The sequence below is a fragment of the Nannospalax galili genome, unplaced genomic scaffold (assembly GCF_000622305.1).
Source record: "Nannospalax galili isolate Female #2095 unplaced genomic scaffold, S.galili_v1.0 scaffold2548, whole genome shotgun sequence".
In the NCBI taxonomy this organism is placed as follows: domain Eukaryota; kingdom Metazoa; phylum Chordata; class Mammalia; order Rodentia; family Spalacidae; genus Nannospalax; species Nannospalax galili.
Window position 1 is genome coordinate 34598 of NW_008357524.1, and position 9434 is coordinate 44031.

Here is a 9434-nt window from a genome sequence, read left to right on the forward strand (position 1 = left end):
TATCTTTATGTCACACAAATCCTAAATGATAGGAGAATGGTTAAAAATCTCTTGAAAGATTCTATGCACTAGAAGCTAGTGAAAGCCAGGTTGTTGGAATGGTAAAGGCTAAAACAAGGTTGAGATCTGACAGGATGACTTTGGCATTTAATGAGTTGAAAAGATTATAAGAACACTGTTCTTGCAGAAGATCCACGTTCGAATCCCAGCACCCACATGACAGTTAACAACTTTCCATAACTCCAGTGCCAGGGGCTATGACACTCTCTTTTGACCTCCACAGGCATTGCACAACACAGGTAAACTTACATATATGCAGGCAATATAATAATACACATAAAATAAAAATAATAAAATAGTTAAAAATTTGGTGTGTGGTTTTCTTTTCACTTTGTGTTTCACAAGTTCTATTCTATAAATTTTAAGTGTCTGTTTTGTAAAAGCTGCCATTTCTGAGTGAGACTCTTTTGCATATCACATAAAATAAGGATATTGTCTCCTTGTATGAATATATATCATTCATTAAACAGCCAATTAATTTTTCACTGGTTTGTAATGCCTTTTAACACACAAGTATGTATCTGTGTGCATACATATGTGGTTGACTTATAGTCATTTTACTTCATTTGTCTTTTATCTACCTTTATGAAAATACATGATCATTTAATTATTTGGCTTTTTATAGTCTACTTGATAAGTTCAATTCTTTTTTTTCTTATCATGTAAAGGAATATTAAAGTATTTATTGGCTATTGTTCACCATTATCTACAATGAAATAAACAAGATACAGTTGGAGACAATTCTGATGCTACAAAGTTACTTTCCTGACTGTTTTCGAAGTAGTAACCCAAATATTGAAAAGCTTAAGCCTACCTGTAAGGAATGAATCAGGGTTAAGAAAAAGCACGCAGGTCATTAATTTATATTACCAAATTTTGTTCACTCATTCATGTCAGCAGTCCTAAATTGTCAACATCACTAATCATGATTACATTTCCATGAGCTATCTCAGTCATACCATGGCTCATAATCTTTTAGTACATAAATTTCAACTTTTTGTGAAGGAATGGCTCACTAAAGGAACCTTTACATGTCTGTTTACATCTTATTAGCCAATTAAAACAAACCACTATTTGTCTAGTTTCTTTGAATGGGGGAATTGGTAGCAACAAAATTTTGTAAATAAGCTACTGCATTTATGTGATGATATAATATATATAAATTATTCTGATGTGATTGCTTTTAAATTGTCCAATCTAAACTGTCCAAGTAACTACTGAATCGTCTATTTGATTTGAACGATTATGGCTTCAGGACAATTTTCACCCAAACCTGAAGTGATTTATTTCTTAGATTGTTCACAATGATGGGATTACATAAATAGGTGTCATTGCCCATGGTTTTTATTTTGGCAAATATTTTTTTAATCCAGTTACATAAGTATTTTATACAGATACGTACATACAATAAAAAAACCCAGAATGGTCCTTTGCATTCCAGTTAAAAATCAGTTCTGATTGAGAAATTATTTGAAAATTTTAGACAAAGCTGTTCTCCAATGCAGAGGAAACACACCATGGTATCAAATATTCCATTATTAAAGGAAACAACTACAAAAAAACTTTTATTTGCTCAAAATAACAAGTGCCTTTTGTTGAAAAACAAAATCCCCCAAATTCCAGTAGCTGTCAGTACTTTCAAAACAAACATATCAAAGTTGATTTTCACTACAGAGTATTTTTTTCACATTAGTAACTTAAAAAAAAAAAAAAAAGATCCAGATGTGTGGGTGTATGTGTGTGTGTGTGTGTGTGTGTGTGTAGAATATATGTGTACAAAACAAAAAAATAATGCAAACAATTAATGAGCTTCATCTTCTGGACAAGAATGCCAAATCAGTCTCTCTTCATAAAAAGCAATTACAATCTGGTGCCTCTTTTGCCAGCACCAAGTCAGACATATCCTAATCCTTCCATTTCTCGAGAAATGTTAATTCCCCACTGCTATTTGTGGCTTCAGGATCAAGACCTCCCGCAAAGCCTCTTGGACGTCAACAGCAGCTCTTTTTTTCTTTAATTTACTATCTTTAGATTCACTGTCAGATAAAGACTTTCCATTTTAACAGCTTTTTGAGAATTAGGAAATGCTTCAGTTAACTCTGGAAAACCTTAATTTTCTTCAGGTTACCAAGCATTATCAGCATCTGTCAGTTGCTTCCACTTAAGGAAATACCTTCCCTTTCACTACCAGAAATTCTTTAGGCTCTGCCTCTTCAGCTTTTTTACTCTTTCCATTCTATTTTTTTCCTATTTTTTAAAAACATTTTTGGTTTGTTTCTTTTTGAGACAGGATGTTACCAGCTGGTCTGTATCTGGCTGTATAGAATGTAGGCCAGGCTGGCCTTAAACTTCTGAATGCTGAGATTAAAGGTGTGTGCTATCACACCCAGTTTGCAATATGAAGGTAGTGATAGAAGTGGGAATTCTTGCTTCGTTTTTTCCTTTTTGTTCTTTTGAGACAGGGTATCCCTGTAACTCCAGCTGGCCTAGAACTCACTATGTAGATCAGGCTGGCTTCAATCTCACAGAGATCTGCCTGCCTCTGCTTCCTGAGTGCTGGGATTAAAGTCATGTGCCACCAAGCCCAGTTGTTTTTCCTTTAAAAAGAAATTTTCTAAGTAAAAATTTTTATTAAATTTATTTATTTATTACTCTGTGTGTGTGTGTGTGCGTGTGTGTGTGTGTGTGTGTGTGTGTGTGTGTGTGTGTGTAGTACACGTTTTTGTTTGTTTAGGACAGGACAACTTTTGGGAGTTGGTTCTTTCCTTCCACCACTTTGGTTCTAGGGATAGAACTCAAGTTGTCAGGTTTGGTGGCAAGTGCCTTTGCCCATCAAGCCAATTTATATTCTCTTTTCATTGTGTCATTATCCATTTTTCAGTATCAGGATAATATTAGCGTCATAAAATTAGTTTGGTAGCATTCTTTCTCTTTCTCCTTTATGAAATAATTTGAGGTGGATTAATACTAGTTATTCTTTAACAGTCTACTAGAAATCAGCAAAGACTTCCTCTGGACCTGAGGTTTCTTTGTTGGGGAAGCTTTATTACTACTTCAACCCCACTGCTCTTTATATCTCTGTTTAGATTGGTGATGTCTCCTTGGTTTAATTTTGGTTGGTCCTGTGTCTAGAAATTTGTCATTTTCTTCTAAAATTTCAATTTATTTGACTATAGATTTTCAAAGAATGCCCTGATGTCCTCTGAATTTCATTAGTATCTGTCAAAATGTACCCCCTTTTATCTCTATTTTTATTAATTTTGGTCTTCTCTTTATTTTAGTTACTTTAGCAAAGAGCTTTTTAATCTTGTTTATCTTTTCAAGAACCAGCTTCTCCAACTGATTCTTTTTTTAAAATTTTTAAAAAATTTTATGTGTATGAGTGTATTGCCTGCGTGTATGTGAGTGCACCTGTGTCGTGCAATGCCACGGAGGTCAGAAGAGGGCTTTGGATACCCCTGGAACTGGAGTTAAGGATGATTCGTAGCCACCATGTGGGTGCTGAGAATCGAACCCGGGTCCTCTGCAAGAGCAGTCAGTGCTCTTAACCTCTGAGCCATCTCTCCACCCCCCATTGATTCTTTGTATTTTTTTCAGTTCCATTTCATTAATTTCTGATATGACATGACCTTTGTTATTTCTTTCCATCTACTGACTTGGGGTTTGGCCTGATTTATTTCTCTAAGAACTTGGGGTACATCATTATTTATTTGAGATCTCGCTGGGTTTTTTCTTAATGTATGCTTTTATTGCTGTGAACATCCCTCTTTTAACTGCTTTCATTATATCCCACATGTCCTGGTATGTTTTGGTTTTCATTTCCATTTGATACTAAGAATTTAAATTATTTTTCTTCTTGATTTCTTTGATGACTCATTTATCATTTAATGATATGTTATTCAATCTCCATGGGTTTGTGTAATATTTATAGTTTCTTTTGTTGTTGATTTGTACTTTAATTCCATTGTGGCCAGATACAATACAATAAGTTATTTCAATTTTCTTACGTTTGTTACAATTTGCTTTGTGTCCTAAAATATGGTCTATGGGCTACTGAGAAAATGTAGTTTACAGTGTTTGAGTTGAGTATTCTGTAGGTTAAGCCCATTTTATCTATAGGGTCGGTTAACTCTGATGTTTCTTTATTTGTTTTGTTTAGACAAATCTGTTACCGAGAGCGTGGTAGTAACATCCGCTGCTATTTATTTTTTAACAGGAAGAATTGAGTACAATTCAAGGGAGCAGTGAGAGTAAGCTGCACAGCAATTAAATTATTGCACATGGCCCATATCTGTGTTTTGAACATGTTCATTTTCATTTGGTAGACACTTTTTTCTCTAGTTGTACCAACTGTACAGTACATTAGATATTAAAACTTAGCATAAGTAAAATATACTTTTCCAATGAGCTCTTAGTCTGGAGTAAGCATTGAAACATGAAAAACAATTGTTAGAGGTCACTGAGCAGTACACCATGGCACCAAGGACAAAGTGATGGCTTCTAATCAAGGGACCAGGCAGCTGAGGTAGACATGTCCATAGGCTGGTCATGGCTGAGTACAGTCCCTCGTATTACTGAATAACGACAGCATCTCTGTTTCCATTATTCAGACAAGGAAACTGGGACTTAGTACCCAAGTAGAGTTGGGCATAGCCTTGACTCCTGCTTCCTCTGCTCTGCTGTACTTACATAAGTCTTAGGTGGCTAACCGAAGGGAGAGCTACAGAGCTCAGCTTTGAGGGTCCACTGATGATGCTGCCATCTGTCTTTAGTTCCCTCCTTAGCAGGTTAGTTACCTGTTCTTTCCCAAGTTCTTCTGTGAAGAGACAGGCTCATTTGGCTTGTAATGCTAATCAGGCTGCTGCTTCCTCATCACCAAGTCTGTATTTCTTCCCCTGTTAAATTCCCATTCACAAATTCCACCTTCTTCTTCTGGGAGTGCCCCTGTTCCCGGCTCAGTCCTTACTGGACCCAAAGGGCAGATTTCTGCTCTGATCGTTCTAGCACTGCCTGAAATGAATTTGAACTTTCCCCAATTGCATCCTACCCTGTCTTCTGCTTCCCAGTTTGTGAGTCCCTAGAGGGAAAGCACCTTGTAGTGTACCTGACTTCCTAGCACCAGGGGTAAGGCAGAGCTCACACACTGAAATCCTCAAAGTAATAATACTTATGAGATAATGTTTTTATCCTGGAGACATAAAGACCAATGTCGCTTTCTGCCTAACTTTTTAAAAGATTCTTTTTTGTTGTTTCCATGGTTTTTAAATAAAAAATATTAGTGTGTGTATGTGATGTATACGTGTAAAGTGCATGTGAATTGAATGTGCCAAGGCACATGTGGAGGTCAGAGGACAGCTTTGTGGAGTCAGTTCTCTTCTTCCACCTTTATATGGGTCCTGGGAATTGAACGCAGGTCACCAGGCTTGTGTAGCAAGTGCCTTTATCCACTGAGCCATCTTGCCAATCCACTTTATAATATTCTTATTGAAAAAAATACTTATTGAGCAAAATATAGTTGGCAGCTATACATGAGTCAGTCAGTTGCATGTGTGCATGTGTATACGTCTATGAGTCATGAAATCTGAAGGTGTAGACCTTATCACTCTAGAAAGTAGTTTCTAATTTGAGGTAGGGAGAATTCATGTGGAGACATTTGAGAGCATACCAGTATCCAAAGCTCCAGCAGGAACCCAACCTTCCTTCTGCACTAAAGCTGTTCCTTTCTTGATGAAATATCTGTAATTACCTTGTTATGGGTCATTAGCTTAGTGCTGGAAGCCCAGTTTGTCCTCATGCACTATGTTAAGCACTTCTCATTGCCACCTGACCTGGAAATTAAAAAAAAAAAAATGACTAAGCCTTACCCATATCCAAGGAACTGGCATATGAAAGCCTTGGGAATCTGTGTTTTGAACAAAGATCCACAAACTGTTTTGTGAGGTATTTAAATTATGTTTCATGTTACTGGGAAAGTCTGGGGAGGGTTTGGCCAAATGAGGATGGAAGTTGGATAGTGGCAGGAAGTGACTTCAGAGGATGAACAATGTGAGCAAAGGTGTGGACTCAGAAGAGCAAGCTTAAGAATGACCAGTGAACAAAAGAGGACAGATGCCAGTGAAAGGAAGTCATGGGGGTCTGACCAGAAAGGTAGTGACTAGCCTGTGACCAGTTTCAATTTCATACTGAAATGTACAGCTTCCAAGGGAGGATGGAAGACAGAAAGGAGAATTTCTGAAATCCTAATAATTAACAGTCATTGACTTGGGCAGAACAAATAAGGTCCTGTTTAAATGTGAATGGGGGGTAGGCATTGCTTGGATTAATAAATTATAACTTAATAGAAACGTTTTTCTGAATTATGACTAGATTTTGTTATTTTGGAAAATCATGAGAGTACAATTTTGATCATGTGGGAGCCTCCGGGTTTTGGGATTCTATTTAAGCAAAGGTTAAGAAAGGCTTGGGGAAGCAAGGGGAACCCATAGCTCCAGGGTAAAGACCTGGATGGAGGTGAACACAAAGGGTTTGATGTCAGCTCAGTAGTTTGTGGTCTTTCTATGTGTCTTTGTGGTCGTTCTATGTGTCAGCCAGATCCTGTTATTCACCACATGCCTGACCCGTACAGACCTGTCCAAGCCCACGTATCTGTTTTGAGTTTTATAACCTCAAACCAGGGGCTATGCCTCCTGTTTCTCTTTTATAAAGTCCTGGTTGAGCATATGGTAAGAAGGTATTTGATGAATGTGTCTTGCTAATGATAATCTTCCCACACAGCCCTACTGGCTGGGAAAGATTCTCCTGAACACAGAGATCCATTTCTCTGGATCAAATTACATCCCGAATGAATGATGGTAGAAGAAAGGGCCAAAGAACAGCCTGCTAATAACTCTGAAAGATCAGATTTAAAGAGGCGGCAATCTTTTAATCCCAGGTGATACCACTTCCGCACCAAACCCTGAGGTCCATGTCACCATCAGAAGAACTAACTGGCTCTCATCTTCAGTCACCTGACCCCCCAGAAAGGCAGGGAACACTAGCTCTTCCAAAAGTGGGCATGATGGGAGTCAGATGGGGCTGGACCTTGTAATTTTAGCTGCAACCTGCCTCTGTCCCTTCTAATAGCATTTGGTGTGACCAAGATGCAGAGAACCCTAATCCTGTCTTGGCATAGAGACATTCTGATAGTTGCCAGGAATCTCCTACCCAGATATTCTGCTTTATAAATAGAGGAACCAGTATGCAAGCTTGCAACAAGGGTTACTGAGATATATGGTGCAGCAAAAAAGTGATGGTATTTCCAGGGGAGAGGCACGTTCCTGGCATCAGATACAGGCTTCTTGTTCCAGGCAAGACTGGATCGTGGGCTAATTTGACTTCTTTCTATAACACTTGTACTTTGATTTAATTGAAGGAAAGTAATATATGGGTAAAACTGAGGCTTTTACTAATCCTCAATATTCAAAGATCTTTGGGAAACTGAATTGTGTGCATATATATATATATATATATATATATATATAAAGTTTATTACCTTATAGATGTGTACTGTGGGTGACTAAAGTATCTATAAGTCTCATAACTTTAAACTCTGCTTATATTTTGATAACATCCTCTCTTCACAAAGCAGAAGGTAGAAAATTGACAACTGCAACCCCATGTAGGTAGAACACAGTCAGCTGGTCAGATTTTGGCAGTCAGACACACCCTAATAAGACTTGAATTCAAAAGTAAGCATTGAGCTTCAAGCAGGTGTGGTGGTAGAGGTCTCTAGATCTTTGGGAGTGGAAGAGGTGGGTATTTAGTGTCCAATAAACTGTTATCAGGCTAATATTGTTCCTGGCTGCCTATTTACATAGTTTGGCTGTTGACTTCCAGGAGAGTCTATGAATTACCTGATGTTCTTGAGTCATATTTTTCCTGCTTAAATTGCCAGATTAGATACTGCTATTTATATCTAAAGCCCCAACAGACCATCATGATTGGTACTTGGAATGGTTACCAGCAATAGATCCTCAAGGGAATGGAGACTTGCTGATTAGTTGTCTAAAGTAGATGGGCTTGAAGGCAAGGTAATTACTAGTTGACATTAGGGTGGGATTCTAGAATCTGGGGATGGGATAACAGACAGTGGTAAAATAATCACTTACATTACTTAAGGCTTTTGTGACCTCCATGAGGGAGGGACTGGAAAATGTAAGTGCTAGGGGCTAAATTTGATGATTCTAATCCCATTGAGTGTTTTGTTTTGTTTGTGGTTCCAGGGATCAAACAAAGGCCTTTGTGCATGCTTGGCAAATCATCTACCACTCAGTTACACATTCACCTCTTTTATTGAAATTTGAAGCAAGAAAAAGTTACATCAAAAACTAAAATTTTTTAGCTCATGAGACTACTATAGTCAGTCAGTTTCTATGCAGCCATAAGGGGGATAGAATTGAAAATCAAACACAGAGTGGGAGGCTGAATAATTCTTAGGTCAATGTCAGAGCACTGACTGGGGATGCATGAGACAGGGAGAGTTGGTATAGAGTCATCTGAGAGCACATCCGTGCCCAAAGTCTCAGTAGGAGGAACCCCCTTTCTTCTGTATTAAAAATGTTCCCTAGGCACTATTTAGCTCTCACATTGTCTCACCCCTCCATCATGGTTTTCCTACTTAAGGTGCCCGCATTTCCCCCCTTTCTCCCTTAATAATACCCTTCTCCTATGGTCCTACCTCTCTTGAGCTCCTTCTTTCCCTTTATGCCCTGAGTTCCTTGTGTACCCTTCCCTCCCACCTCCCTTAAACTAACCCAATTTTTATCCATATCTCCCTTATTAAGGCCTGTTTCCTACTGTTCTTCTCTTTCAGGTTCTTTCTTTTCCTTTACCTCCCTGTTTCCTTTCCATTATCCTGGTTCCTGTAGTTATGTCTGGATACATACTCACTTATCACGGTTTGGTTCTAGGATCCACATATGAGGGAGAACATATGTCGATTTTTTTGTGTCAGTCTGTGTTACTTCACTTAGTATAACAGTTTCTAGCTCCATCCATTTACCTGCAAATTTCATGATTTCATCTTTCTTTACTGCTAAGTAAAACTTCATCATATAAATGAACCACATTTTCATTATCCACTCATCAATTGAGGGACAGGTTGCTTCCATCTCTTAGCTATTGTGTAAAGAGCAACAACAAACATGGATGTACAAGTCTTTGTGCAATAGGATAAGTTCTTTGGGTATATGCCAAGGAGTGGTATAACTGGGTCAAATGGTAGGTTCATTTGCAGTTTTTAAAGAGTTCTCCACACTGCTTTCCATAGGGGTTGAACAAGGTTGCAACCCCACTAGCAGTGGATGAGTGTTCCCCTTTCCCCACATCCTCTCCAA

At 38.1% G+C, this 9434-nt stretch overlaps 1 pseudogene; it reads right to left on the bottom strand.

Moving 5' to 3' along the window:
- Positions 1-1861: 1861 nt before the first annotated feature.
- LOC103751698 lies at positions 1862-2311 on the bottom strand (annotated as a pseudogene).
- Between the last annotated feature and the right edge of the window lie 7123 nt (positions 2312-9434).